This window comes from Cupressus sempervirens, chromosome 3 (assembly GCF_028749045.1).
Source record: "Cupressus sempervirens isolate cs-2001-9-10 chromosome 3, ASM2874904v1, whole genome shotgun sequence".
Classification (NCBI taxonomy): Eukaryota; Viridiplantae; Streptophyta; class Pinopsida; order Cupressales; family Cupressaceae; genus Cupressus; species Cupressus sempervirens.
In genome coordinates this window covers 848415337-848431602 of record NC_143120.1, presented here as the reverse complement: position 1 = coordinate 848431602, position 16266 = coordinate 848415337, and the positions used below count along the sequence as shown (strand labels likewise).

The following is a 16266-nucleotide window of genomic DNA, read 5'->3' as shown; positions in this document are numbered from 1 at the left end:
AAAAACCAAAAACACACTGATTTTTTTTTAAATTTTCAACATTTGATCTTAATAATCTGTATATTTTATAATAAAAACAACAAAAAGATTAAAAAAATTGAGTAAATCTAGAAAAATTACTTTTTCTTGTCTTTAGCAAATTTTGTCTCGAGTCCTGCTTATTTAAGCCAAGCAGCCATTTCTAGCATCATCTACTTCTTGTTTGTTCTTTTGATACTCTAACCATGCCCTGCTCTGTGCTAGTTTTGTCTACCATGACTCCTCTTTTGTTCTTTACTTTCATGTTTTCCATCTTTCCAATCTCCGCTCTTCCTCGCTCTCTCAATAATAACTCTTGTCATCGTCAAAAACAGCAGCATTTTCTGCTGCAATTCAAGGCTGCCATAGTTAACAGCAATACTTCTCTGCCAGACTGGACTCCCATTCACTCGCTCTGCAATTGGACCACTGTTCCCTGCCATCCCTCATCTTACTCTGTTGTGGCCCTCAACTTATCATACACAAACTTACACGGCGCCATCTCCCTTGCCTTGGGAAATATTTCGACTCTTCAATCGATCGATCTCTCCAACAATGCTCTCACTGGTGCCATTCCAAACCAACTCGCCCAGCTTCCTCGTCTGCAGCTACTCCGATTGAGCGACAATCAATTGCAAGGAGCCATTCCGACCTCTCTCTCCGCTTGCCGTGGTTTGCATCTCTTGAAACTCTCTTATAATCAACTGAATGCCAGCATTCCGCCTGAGCTCGGTCGCCTCACAACTTTGAAGTTTCTTTACTTGGGAGGAAACAATCTCACAGGTAGCATTCCCCTCTCTTTTAAAAATCTCTCCAGTTTAGTTGAATTGAATCTGGAAAAGAATGATCTGACAGGTACCATTCCCCCAGTATTGGGAGCCCTGACTCAACTAAAGAAGCTTTCCCTTTATACGAATCAGCTGTCGGGAAGCATTCCACCTCAACTCGGCCAACTTCCCCATCTGCAGATACTCTGGCTGGCTGATAATCAGTTATCAGGCACAATTCCCAGCTCTTTAGGAAATTTGTCGGTGTTAAAAATAATGTTTATTATAGTAGCTGGGCATTTAATGCACAGTCCAGAACTTTCTACTTGCTTCTTGGAGCCTCTCTCTTTGTGCAAAATTTGAATTTAAAATTATGTAGAAATCTCTAGAGTGCTTCCTTTCTTGAAGCTTCTCAAGAACCCTCTAGAAATATGTATGAGTTCTATAACTAGAGCTTTCCTCTCAGCTGTAATAACATGAAGAAACTTTATAGCTCTTTGATATGTTTGAGTTTTGCTGCTCTGTTTTTATTCTTTGTGCTGCTGTTTTTAATTCATCATGATATCAGAGCATTTTCAGTTCTTTGGGCTGTGAATATATGATGCTTTTTGGAATGAATATATGTGTTTTTCTTGTGTGAATCTTTACATTTGCAGGCTGTAACTAAGGAGTGAACAGCAGTTTGGTTTGGGACAAAAAACTACATCAAAGGAAGGATATTGCAGCAAAAGAAAAGTTTTTTTCTTCAACAAATTGGTGAGACTTTTTCAATTTCAAGCTTGGGTGTTCAAGTTTTTAAATATCTTTCATTCTCATCCAAAAAAAGGGAGAGAATTTAACAATGGAATCACTTGGTGTGACTTTGCCTACAGTTAAATTAAATGGAAAAAATTATTATGATTGGGTATCTCATGTTGAAATCACTCTAACCCTTCAAAATTGTTATGATATTGTGACTGGTAGTGAACAAAGGCCTACGAATCCAGGAAATGATCAAGATAATTGGGATAAAAGGGACAAGAGGGCAGCAGCACTAATCAAGCTTACACTTTTAGAAGAAGTTTTTCCAGAAGTTCGTAATGAGAGAAGTGGAGTCAAAGTTTGGGAGATTTTGAAAGATTTATATCAAAATTCAGGTGATGTATGGATCTTATCTCTCACAACTGAATTATATAATTTGAAATTATCAAGCTCACAAGAGATAGTCCCACATTTAAGTAAGTTAAAGGAAAAGAAAAATGAGCTTGCTTCTCTTGGAAAAGATATAGATGATAAAGATTTTGTGCAAATTATATTACAAAGTCTTCCAAGATCTTATCAATCATTTATAAGGGGTTTAGATACTGCAGATAAATTAAAAAGTATTAAATCAGAAGAATTGTGTGCTAAGTTGGTTCAAGAAGAGAAAAGACAAGTTAAAGAAAAAGAATCATTTGATGGTGAATCTCAAGCATTTGTAATGAAAGGAAAACAATATTATAAGAAGTCACAAGAAAATGAATCTAAAGAAAGAAATTGGAAGAATGAAAATAAGAGTATTTCATATATAGATCATAATAGAAGTAAATGGAAATGTCATTATTGTGGTAAAATGGGTCATAAGGCAAATGAATGTTTCAAGAAGAAAAGAGATGTAGAAAAGAAAGTAAATAATTATCCAAAATTAGGAGATTTTAAAAGAAATGCATTTTGTGTTGCACTTAAAGAAAATAATACTTTCAAAGAAGATTGGGTTATTGATTCTGGTGCTACACAACACATGTCTCATAATGAGAATCAATTTGAATCAATAAGTGAAAATAATATAGAGAAAATATATTTGGGGGATAATAGTGCTTTAGAAGTTAAAGGGACTGGTAATGTCAAAATTGATAATGGTTTGTTCAAAAATGTGAAATTAGTCCCTGAATTAAAAACAAATCTGCTTTCAGTATCTCAAATTGCAAGTCAAGGACATAAAATAGAATTCTACAATGATAAGTGCTTAATCAAGGATGTCAATGATAATTATAGAGTCATTGCAATTGGTAAAATGGAGAATGGATTATATAAATTTCAAGAATTTACTTCTAAATGTGGAGATAAACATATGTGCTATTGCTCAATATGATGATATGAGCAGGTTATGGCATGAGCGTTTGGGGCACATCAATTTTCAAAGTCTCAAGCTTATGGAGAAATTACAAATGGTGCATGGGCTGCCAAAGATATCATTAAGCCCTAAGTTGTGTGAAGGATGTGCAATGGGAAAACAACATGTGGAAAGTTTCCCTCAAGGTAAATCATGGAGAGCAAAAACTCTTCTACATTTAGTCCATAGTGATGTAATGGGTCCTTTCAAAACATCATCAATTGGAGGATCAAGGTATGCCCTCACTTTTATAGATGATTATAGTAGAAGAATTTGGGTGTATTTTCTACAAAAGAAAGATGAAGTGTTTCAAAAGTTTAAAGAGTTTAAAGCTTTGACTGAAAAACAAAGTGGAAAGTACTTAAAGATACTAAGAACTGATAGAGGGACTGAATACATGAATAAAGCTCTTTTAGATTTTTGTAAAGAACATGGCATTAAAAAGGAATCAACTGTCTCTTATTCACCCCAACAAAATGGTGTTGCTGAAAGGAAAAATAGAACTATAATAGAAATGGCTAGGTACATGCTTCATTCTAGAAATCTAGAAGCTAAATTTTGGGCTGAAGCAGTTCATACTGCCGTATATATCTTGAATAGAACAGCTACTAAGGCAGTTTTGAACATAACACCAGAAGAGGCATGGAGTGGAAGAAAGCCTACAGTATCTCATTTTAGAATTTTTGGTTGTAAAGCATATGCTCACATTCCTGATGAAAGGAGGAGCAAACTTGAAAGGAAAAGCGAGAAGTGCACAATGGTTGGATATAGTGAGGAATCGAAAGGATATAGGTTATACAATCCTAGAACTAATGAAATCTATATTAAAAGAAATGTATGGTTTGATGAAGATGTTAAGAATGATAATTCTCCAACATTATCTTTCTTTCCAATTTTGATTGATGAAGAAAATTCTACTTCTACCAATAGTCAAAGTCAAGGTGTGCAAACCACTACATGGGATGAGACTCAAGAAAGTGATAATGAAAATCCAAAAAAATTTAGAAGCATCAAAGAAATTTATCAAGAAGGTCCTAGATATATATTTGCTAACTATGCTCTTATGACTAAGGTGATGCAGGTTGACACTCCAAACACATATGAAGAAGCAAAAGGAAAAGAAAAATGGGAAGAAGCTATGCAAGAAGAATACAATTCTTTGATGAAGAATGGAACATGGGAACTAACAACACTTCCAGAAGGCAAAAATGTGGTTGGTTGCAAGTGGACCTATAGAACCAAATTCACATCAGATGGAGCTATTGAAAAATACAAAGCAAGGTTAGTGGCTAAAGGTTTCTCACAAGAAGAAGGTATAGACTATACTGAAACCTTTGCTCCAGTAGCTAAGATGACTTCCATTCGTACAATAGTTGCTTTAGCTGCAAAGTTTGGTTGGAAAATTTTTCAAATGGATGTAAAAAGTGCATTTTTGCATGGTGACTTAAAAGAAGAAATTTATATGCAACAACCACCAGGATTTATTAAGTATGGAGAAGAGAATTTGGTGTGTAGATTAAGAAAATCACTCTATGGTCTCAAACAAGCACCAAGGGAATGGTACTCAAAAATTAATAAGTACTTCCTAGAAGTTGGATTTAAAAGAAGTAATGTTGATCCAGATGTGTATGTAAAATATTGTGATAATAAGGTTGTTATCATTGTATTGTATGTGGATGACTTGATTATTACGGGAAATCACGCACATGATATTGAGATAACTAAAAATCAACTCAAACAAGCTTTCGAAATAACTGATTTAGGACTAATGCACTATTTTTTGGGTATGCAAGTATGGCAAGAATAAGGAAGAATCATGCTCTCTCAAACTAAATATGCTCTTGATGTACTTAAAAAATTCAATATGAGTGATTGTAAACCATGTAATACACCATGTGAAATAGGAGTAAAGTTAGGTGCTAACTCTACTCAAAAGAAAGTGGATGGAAAATTATATAGGCAGCTTGTTGGAAATCTTTTGTATCTTACTATAACTAGACCAGATATTGCATATGCAGTTGGTATTGTATCGAGATACATGGCAGATCCACACATTGAACACTGGAAAGCGGCTAAAAGAATATTAAGATATATTAAGGGTACTTACCAGCTTGGCATTGAATACAAATATGGAGGAGAACCTACTTTAGTTGGATATACAGATTCTGATTATGCAGGTGACATTGATGATAGAAAGTCAACTTCAGGATATATCTTCCATCTTGGATCAGGACCGATTTCGTGGAGTAGCAAGAAGCAATCAACAGTGTCACTCTCATCTACAGAAGCTGAATATATTGGTTTATCAAAGGCGTCTCAAGAAGCATTGTGGCTTAGGAGGTTACTTGAAGAATTGCATCATCCACAAGACTCTCCAACAACAATATTTTGTGATAATCAAAGTACTATCAAGCTAGCAAAAAATCCGGTATATCATGCAAGGTCCAAGCATATAGAAGTGCATCATCATTTTGTTCGAGATCTAATTGAAAGACAAGAGGTGGAGCTTCAATTTTGCGGAACAGAAGATCAACTTGCTGATATATTTACAAAAGCATTGTCTATCGTAAAATCTACGAAATTTAGAGATCTATTGCAGCTCAAAGATGTTCCTACTCTCTCCAAATAAACATTATGGGGGGGTGTTAAAAATAATGTTTATTATAGTAGCTGGGCATTTAATGCACATTCCAGAACTTTCTACTTGCTTCTTGGAGCCTCTCTCTTTGTGCAAAATTTGAATTTAAAATTATGTAGAAATTTCTAGAGTGCTTCCTTTCTTGAAGCTTCTCAAGAACCCTCTAGAAATATGTATGAGTTCTATAAATAGAGCATTCCTCTCAGCTGTAATAACATGAAGAAACTTTATAGCTCTTTGATATGTTTGAGTTTTGCTGCTCTGTTTTTATGCTCTGTTTTTATTCTTTGTGCTGCTGTTTTTAATTCATCAGTCCGCCTTGACTGATTTACAATTGTCAGGAAACCATCTCCAAGGCCCCATTCCTCTGGAATTGAGCATGCTCACTCACCTGCAGGTTCTTTACCTTTATGCAAATAACTTAAGATCCACCATTCCCAGTTATTTAAGAAATCTGTCTGCTTTGATGTATATGGCTGTTTCAGAAAATAACCTTCAAGGCTCCATTCCACCTGAGCTAGGCATGCTCGCTCACCTGCAGTTGCATTACCTGTATGAAAACCACATATCAGGGATTATTCCATCCTCGTTAACAAATCTCTCAAAATTGAATGAATTGGGTTTATATCACAACCAGCTGACTGGAAATATTCCGTGGGACATTGGTACCAAGCTCTCCGATTTGACACTCGTCGGTTTATCGGTCAATCAGCTCAGTGGAAAAATACCAAATTCCATTGGAAATTGTTCCAGATTCGATGAATTTACAGTGAGGCAAAACAGGCTCAATGGAATGGTGCCAGTGGAACTTGGTAAGTTGAGCCTCCTTACTAAGCTTTATCTGAGCCGGAATCAACTTGTTAGTAGCAGCACAAACACAATGGACTTTCTCACCGCTCTTACAAACTGTTCTCACTTGGAGATAATAGATGTGTCAGATAATCATCTCACTGGTATATTGCCTCCATCCATCGGTCAACTGTCGCCCAATCTCTCTTTCTTGAATTTATCACACAATATGGTAAGTGGGATCATACCTCAGCAAATTGGCAATCTCACAAGTTTGACCTTCTTAGATCTAGGCAATAATCTTTTTAATGGCAGTATTCCATCCGCAATTAAAAGATTCCGCATGCTGGAAAGATTGCATCTGAATGGGAACAAATTAGAAGGAAGCATTCCAAGTGAGATGGCTCCAATGGAACATCTCGGACTCTTGGATCTTAGTCAGAACCAGTTATCTGGAAGAATACCGGATTCGCTCTGTAGCCCACAACAACTAAGATATCTTTATCTCCATCACAACAACTTATCAGGACAGATCCCTGTTAGTTTAGAGGGATGCCAGAAGTTGGAGCTCCTTGACTTCTCCTACAATAAACTAGTAGGAAGAATACCCCGTGAGGTCATTGCGAGCCTTCAAAACCTGCAATTCTATCTCAATCTTTCATCGAATTCTCTACAAGGGCCCTTACCACTGGAGGTGAGTAAAATTGTGATGGCTCAAGCTATAGACATATCTAGAAATCAACTTACTGGGGTAATTCCAAATACTCTTGGAGGCTGCACAGCATTAGAAGTCCTAAATCTATCTCACAATGCCTTTGAAGGTCCAATTCCAGATTCACTATCCAAATTACAAAATCTCCATGAAATGGATCTTTCTGCCAACTTTTTATCAGGTTCAATACCAATGTCTCTTGGGAGACTAAGGGTAAGGTCCCATGGGCACCCGCTTGCTTAAAAATAGAACGGGTGCTGCTGAGTTTTTTTAGGAACTTTTAAACGGAAGCGATCTCATGAATTTTTGATGTGAATTCGCTTTAAACAATTAACTCCTACAAACAAAGAAGCTGGTGGTCCCATGAAAACTGTTTAAACTGTTTAAATATTTTTAATGTATGATAACTGTGCAAAAATTACAGTGAATTTGAACCCGGCGGAAGATTTTAGAATAGCGCATGGGATGCATCAATGGTGGGCATCTGATATAAGAATAAAGTGTAGGGAGTTCAGGCATAATCCGGTGCAGGCTTCGGCAGGGCATTTACAGGGCACCCGAAATCCGCCATGGTATTCAAGTGCCAGAGCCTTTGCAGAGCAGCCTAGTGGTCTCACCGGGTGGAATAAATTTTTATTTTAGCAGAATTGCAGACATTTGTGGGGTTGGATGGGGATGAATATTGAAGCAAACAAATTGGAATCTTAAACTTTAAGTAATTAAATTTATTTTATATGTTAAACTTTTTACAATCAATATTAAAAAAAAATAAATCTTCCAATTTATATTAATAAAAATAAAAAATATTTACATTATTTGAAATGTTTTGAAAATTATACGATATTTATCTTTTTATATTTTATTTGTTTTTAGATCTTTAAATCATATTAAATATGATGAAAAAAATTATATCAATTTATAACACATTCAAATTGCTCATATGTAAATTGATTTGAATTTTGTTATAGTATTTATATTTTATTATAATTATAATTAAATTTTTAATTTTATAATATGTTACTTTGCATATATATTAACTTTTTACAATCATGATATAAAATAAAATTGTGTTGCAATCTCTATTGTAATTTGTTTAAGTATATAAAAATAAATTTTTTTTTATAAAAACTTGTTTACATTATTTGAAATATTTTGCAAATCATATGATAATTCACTTTTATCAATTTTGTGTACATATTTTCATATCTTTCAATCATATTAAACATCATGAGATATAGCAATTAATAACACATTCAAATCACTCAAGAAAGCTATATGTAAATTGATTCGAATGTTGTATATGAAAGTTCTGATATTTCTATAATATTCAAAGTTAAAGAAAAATAATATAAACTTTTACAAAGTATATTCAAATTACCATTTATCTCTCATTTCTTAACAATTCTACATGCTTACATTATTCATATCACCATTTACAAAAGTCATTAATGCTTCTCAAGCAATTGTTGCAACTGGATCAGCTGACTCACTAGTTGACATATTTGTTCCCCTCTCATCAAAGACATCATCACATGTATCATCTTCGTCTTGCACATTTAATGTCATATTATGCAATACACAACAACAATATATAGTTCTTGGAAGTACTTCCAAATTTGGATGCCACATTTTTTATTCCAAATTTGGATGCCACATTTTTTATTCCAAAATTTGCCACGTCCTTTTTAGCCTGCCAAATGCACGTTCTACCACAATACGTGTTGATGACAACTTAAAATTGAATTCTCTTTGACTAGTTGTTAGAACTCCACTAAAAGGTGTAATTAACCATGTCAAAAATGGATATCCTTCATCACCAATAATATACTCTCTCATAATCAATGAGCCAATTGACACTGGATGCCCATTTAATCTCTCTCCACCTTCGCACATTCTATAGAAACCCGAGTTTCGTAGAAGTCTATAATCATTTATAGAGCCAGGCCATCCTATAAAAATATCCATGAAATACATATTGCTATCAACAATTGCTTGTAATGACATGCTATAGTTATGATTGCAATCAAACCAATCAGAACAATACTCATTAGGTGGAAGATGAAACTGAATATGAGTTACATCTATTGCTCCACAACAATTTGGAAATCCTCGTTTCTGATGGAAACCTTCTTTCACATGCTCAATTGACATCCGATTACTAGGCCATTGGATATGATTTCTATATCGAGCATAAAAAACATTTATGAACTTATTCACAAATCTTACGATAGTGGACTTACCACAACCAAATAGTTCACTAATGTTAACCATTGTCATTCCGGATGACAATCGTAAAACTGCAATAGCAACTTGTTTCTCAACTGAAAGCACCCTACTTTTTATGGAAGTAGCCAATGAATATGGTATTACACCTTGCTTCAAGTCATCATTCAAATTTTTACAAAGATTTTTGAATAATGCGTAAGGCAACCTAAAAATGCTGCGAAAACGTTCATCATCGCATCTAACTTGAAAAATGTAGTGGTTCCACCAATGTAAAGAGCGTGGCTTGACATACCACTCACCTTGAATTCTTCCTTCCCACTGAGAAACAGATAAATCATTCCCAATAATCTCACCTTCTAGCTCAAAATTGGTTGCATGAAGGACTATTTCCATGTCATTTGATTCCATGCTTGACAATTGTATTCTTTGAGACAAATGTAGTCTACGTTTCTTATGATTGTTTTGTGCACTTTTTGAAATTTGACTATCATTCCAAATTTGTATTGCCAACTGGATAACATTTGATGCAACAGCAAGAAGAAATTGTATTTTTTTGGTACAATTAGAATTCATTATGTAGTATTGAACTCCACCCTGCCAAAAAAAAGAAACACAAAAAAATATTAAGTTTTTAAGACTTGAAAAAAAATTACATAAACAATAAGGTAAGAATACAATTCTAATATGAATATAACAGTAACATTATATACACTAAATTTTTTAACAAAGATAAAGAATCTATTGTATTAACCGATAAGAATTATTACAAGCTATTGTTGCTATAAATATAGTTCAGATTTCTCATGGATATTGCTGCTATGATTGACTTATTACAATAATTATATGAGACACACAAATTAGATGTATCGTGACATAGCGACTATTTTCAAACTTAAAGTCAATTGTATTCCTTTCAACTCAGAAATAGAATTACAACTTAATCCAAATCAGTAATTTGCATTCACAAGCTATTGCTGCTATAAATATGGTTCAAATTTCTCATGGATATTGCTACTATGATTGACTTATTACAACAATTATATTAAATGTACAGACTAGATATATCGTGACATAGCAACAACTTTCAAACTTATACTCAATTGTATTCCTTTGAACATAGAATTGGAGTTGCAACCTAATCCAAATCAGTAATTTGCATTCACATCCAAATTGTTGAAATCTGTATTGTATTCTGAGTTTGTGAAATTCGCAAATGGAAAATGTTTATTGCAAGTATGTGTAACCAAATGCTGAATGAAAAAATTGCAAAAGTAACATTTGACAACATGACAATGGATTATAAAGTTCTAAACTTTATATTTTGATGGGGACACAACCCAACAACCAGAATAGACACAATAGAAAGGGGAAATTATATTAACTGAGAAAATAAGCTGGTACAAACAGTGCAGAGAAAATAAACTCAAAACATGCCTTGCGGGCTTACAATAGCATAAATCTGGAGAATATTTCTCCTTTTAGCACCTCCTCTCAAGCTCCAATCCGAACTGCCTTTTACAATGCCAGAAATCTCCTTAAATAGACCCCGGAGGGTTAAGGACTAGGAGTACATTCTAGAAAGTGCTAGTAGGCATCCACTGACAAAATAGAAGGTTCCAGAAGCTGCGTTAGAAGTCGGTGCAATTCTAGAAGAATCCAGAAATGGTAGCCGAACTTCCGGGAGGCATAACTTTTGAACCGTAACTCCGATTGACGAACCGTTTACATTTTTGAAAAGCTCTCGAAGCGCTCTATAGCCCTATGGACAAGCTTCGCTCGTCCCCCATTTTTCGACCTTTTTTGAAGTCATTTAATGCCCCAAACCTGACTCTGAAGCATTCTTAGGGGGTCTCCAAAACCCGAAAAACTGCAATAACTTTCAAACCGTGGGGCCTTTTGACCTGATTCTTTTTCTGGAATGCTCTAAATCTCAATTACATTCATCTGGCCAAGTCACACCTTCTAGGTCACCAAAATGATGGTCAAATTGCATGCTCCTATTTTTTCGAGATTTTTAAATGCACTGATAGTTGAACTATGAGAGTTGGAACCTTTATTTGAGCCAAATGGGTATCCAAAAATGCAAAGACATAAAATAGAAACTAAGTCTAAGTACATTTTTTTTGGGTGACACAGGATTGCCCTTATACCTCTGGATGCTCCTGCATCATATTTAAAACAAAAGAGGCACAATTGTTCCATGAAACTAGTGCACAAGACAAGCAAGTGCAATGATTTCAAATGCCAAACAAAATATTATTTAAATGTCATACTAAACTTAAACTTGTATATATATATATATACTAGAAGTAGTTAGAATCATTTTTCGTTTGAAAATGATTCTGAAATCTTAAGCATTGCTTGACCTATGGAATTAAGGGCAGCAACCAGGCTCATCTACACATTGACCTTTTGTTCTTTCAACTTGATCAATTTTTCATCATTTTCTACTTGTCTTTGCATCACAGCATGGTCTTTTTCATGATGATTCATGCGGCCCTCTTCAGCAACCTGTAATGTAGAAACAACTAGTTTGTTGTTTTCAAGAATCGTATCTTTCATGCCAGTTGCTATCAAATTTGCCTTCCACTTTTTGCCTGTGTATCCCTTTTCATTTTCATTGTCTGTGTATACTGACCCTTGACATGGTCCATTCATTGCATCGGATTCATCCCCTAGAGAGTTTTCATTTGGAATAAGAGTATTTTTCACTGGATGTATAAGTGTTGTAAGATGTATCAATAGTAATATTACCAAGATCAATAACTCTATCAATCCCAAAATTTGTCTCCATTGCATCCATAAGCTCCTTTGGAAAGTTTGATGGAAGTCTTTTTTCCGCTCTTTCTTTGTTTGTCATAATCCAATAACTATCATGGCCAGAGGGAATATGTAGCTCATAATATCTTATTCTCTTGTAGTCTGGCAAAACATGCTCCCATCCGTCTCGACATTGATTTGCTGTCAGAAAGAGTCCATGATGAGAACAATATTCCTCCACAATTCTCCACTTTTCACTAGCTGATGTAGCCTTCTTCATTGGCCCACCATTTGAAAGTGTGTCTTTCTCATTGCGTTTTGCTTCAATGAGGACTATGGTGTCTGAAATGCTCCATCGTGTCCTTCCTTTCTGTGTAGAAAAAACCATAGGTGTTTTTTCTTGAACTTTTGGTTGTTCAAATGGAGTACATGGTATTCTTTCTTCATTTTCACTCTCTATATTTTGAGAAATATTAGAGATGAAATTTTCATTCATTATCTGAGTACTTGGTACAAAGTCATTGAAGTCTTCATTTATGGAATATATATCATTATCTTGTATGTCATTTTGTGACAACATTGCTATAAACCTCCTGAAACGACTCTTTGTCGGTATTGGACGATGTAGATTTCGATCCATAATAACTCCAACAAATATATCTTGCTTCACACTATACATAAAGATTCAAAAATTATAATTTTTCAGTAACAAGATTGGATTGAGACGCATAAGTTACATAAGAAATAACTAGTACAACATAAAATTTGATCGTTCTATAATTGCCAAGGTTGCATCAAATTTTATATACAAAAGGAAAGAGCTCCATGTCACTCAAACTTTCATTGTAACATACTAACATACTAACAGGTTTAAACTTTCAAAGAATTTGTCTTTCAAAGATTTATGGATATCTGAAGAAAGGCACAAAAAGGGAATTTAAATCATCCGCTACAAACTAGAATGCTTCATTAAAATTAATCACAGGTATCAGACTACAAAATGGCAGATTGGATGACGGTTTTAAGAAATCACTACATCTATTCTAGTATGCAAATGCAGAATTATAACACAAACTAAGCTGCTGGTTAATATATTTATATTTGCATCTGAAGGCTCTTCTAAATGCTTATGATTGTACCTCTTCAATGATCTCTTGTATTGCCATTTCTTCTCCCATTTATTACTCCACATCAATGTCTATTTGGAAAGGGGTGTCCCTTTAACAGATCATGTTTCCTGATTGCTGCCATTTGCTATCCTTTCTCATCGAGTGCTTTACTCTTACTAATCCCTACCTTAACTAATAAACATTTGACTGTTGTTTATTGGTTTTATCAGCATTTTATTAATTTAATAACTTACATTTGACTAGTGAAAGGCTACAATCTGATCCCTGAATTTTTAAATTATATCACATAATCTGTCAGAGTTTGAATATAGAGTGATGAGATTACATTGCTTATCAAAGAGATTTCCATGTGCAAGTCCAGCCTTGAATACGCAGTTGCTCCTACTCTTTAATATTAATATTTTTGCAGTGCTTTTTCCATTGTCTTTCAGATGCGTTGAACAGATTTTTTTAACCTTATTATAAAAGAAATTGGATAACAACAAGTAGCAATAAAGGCTCGCCCACCAGCATTGGAGGAAGGAAAGAAGCACAATTGTAAATAAAGACAAGAAAATGCATGCTCTGTCACTGGGATTGGTGACAAATGATATTATTGGAATTTGGAAAACCGGGCTAAAGGGGTTATTGAAGGGCTACGATTCTCCTCCCAATTGATTACAGTCGTGATGAAAAATGTAAAATGTAAATGACGTCAACCAGATTCATATATGTTATCAATAGAAGAGATCATAATCCCCTCTGCTTCAGGATTTAGCTGGGCTGGGATCAAATTTAAAAGGATGAAAGGGAAATTCATGAAGATTAGCATTAAGAAGAATGTATTTCATCTTCTCAGAATTAGAATCACCGGCAGCATTGAGACCCTTTTGCGGAATCTAACGGCTTTGGAAATATGTGAGGCGACTTTGGAGATATGTGAGGCGAAGGCCAGGTCTGTGATATCAAGGTACGTCCATCCAAAATGGGAGTGCAAATAATTTACAGTGCAGGCAGTGAAAATGAAAACTAGAAACATTTTACAACCTACATTCTCTGCAATGAAAAAAAAATGAAAAATATTCAGGGGAAACAACGAAAGTACCTTTTTTCTGCTTCCTCTGTTGGCTTCCTCCCTCTGTAGTGTGCAATCACCGTCTAGCGCCAAATGAAATATTAAATAAAAAAATTGTATTGCTTCAGAATTTTGGCGGGAAGAATTCATTTTTGGTGGGAAAATGAAAACAATTTATTGACAAATGGCAAAATTCTCTGTGGGGCTAATTCCAGCCCCACCCCTTTTTCATCTGTTCAAAATGAGCAAGCTAAAAAGTAGGGGCTCCTATAAAAATAGAAAAAGATTCTGATTAAAGCTTTAGCCCCCACCAAAAAAATGCATGAGACCTCCAGTTCCAAAAAAAAATAGAGCACAAGCCCCCTCCATGGGACCGCTGTGTAAAAGTGCTCAACTACATGAATGTTTCTTTCAATAATTTGTCAGGTCAAATTCCAGCAGGAGGGTTGTTTCCAAATAGAACTGTTACAACATTGTTCGAGGGAAACCTTGGCCTCTGTGGCCCAAGAAATTATTCATTGCCTCCATGCCCAAAACAGAGCCAGGAAAAGCATTCACAGCTAAAAATAATAGTCTTACCAGTTGTTGGAATCATTGCTTTAATATTAGTCTCTATCATTATAGGAATGTTATGCAGGCATAAATGGTCGACAAAACTATTGCATCCCTCGAACCGTATTTTTCAAAGGCTTGGCTATCCGAAGTTTTCTTATCAAGATCTTGTCATGGCAACATCTGGCTTTGACGAGTCAGCCTTGCTTGGAGTGGGTCATTTCGGATCAGTCTACAAAGGGATTTTGAAAGATGGCAAGACAGTTGCCATCAAGGCTCTTAATTTGCATAATGAAGAGTCCCAAAAGAGCTTTAACACGGAATGCAAAGTGTTGGGAAGCATCAGGCACCGCAACCTCGTTAGGATAATAAGTGCCTTTTACTACCCGAGCTTGAAAGGTCTGGTTCTCCAATATGCATCAAATGGGAGCTTGGAAAAGCTTTTGCACTCTGACAGAGATGATCGGGACTTTTCTGAATTGGGATTGAGCGAGTTCTTGAGCATTGCTATAGATGTAGCACATTGCATTGAATATTTACATCATGATTGTCCTTTGCAAATTGTTCATTGTGATTTGAAACCGAGCAATGTGCTTCTGGATGCCAAAATGATAGCCCTTGTGACTGATTTTGGTATATCCCATTTAATTACCACTCCAAACACCAGAGACTCACTTGGTTCAACAACATTTGCACAACAACATTTGCACTAAAAGGATCTATTGACTATATTGCTCCAGGTAATTTCTTTTCATTATATGTATGTTGATATTAACCTTTCCTTAATGGTTTTCTAATATTTTTGTGACCAAAATGAATGGTAGAGTATGGATTGGGCGGGGGTGTTTCTATAATGGGAGATGTTTACAGTTATGGAATTCTGATATTAGAAATGGTGACGAGGAAGAGCCAAGCGATGACATGTTCGTCGAAGGCCTGAATTTGCAAAAGTGGGTGAGATCAGCTTTACCAAATAGAGTGGCAGAGATTGTTGATAGTAGGTTGCTGAGGGATGTGAGTTCAAACATGGAAGAAAATGGATTTCTTCTGTCATTCATAAATGTCGGTTTGCTATGCAGCAATGAATCGCCAAGAGAGCGACCCTCCATGAAAGATGCAGCCAGGGCCTTGGAGAACATCAAGACAGCTTTGACAGGAAATGCAGCTTCTTCCAAATTAGCATCAACTTTATCCGACGTCCTACGCAATACCAATCTCACTGGATTATCAGCAGCAGATAGCCAAAGTTCTACATTTTAGATGTTTTAATTTCCCTCGTGTTCTTCAAGGTTTCTACGGTAGCTATAAGTTTATAATCTTTTTCAAGTTTGAATACTTTCATGCAAAATAAGTACGGTGTTTCTACTTCGTAACCATCTGCCACACGAATCTAGTAAAATGTTTGAATAAATATCTTATGTATGGCAGTTCCTCTCGTTATATGCAGAATGTGTAATTCTCTTTTCCTCCTGAGTTCTTATTATTCTCC

The 16266-nt window shown here is 35.2% G+C and overlaps 1 pseudogene; it reads left to right on the top strand.

Annotated features, from left to right (window-relative positions):
* The first annotated feature begins 253 nt into the window (after positions 1 to 253).
* LOC149569432 (uncharacterized) lies at positions 254 to 16037 on the top strand (annotated as a pseudogene).
* Positions 16038 to 16266: the final 229 nt, after the last annotated feature.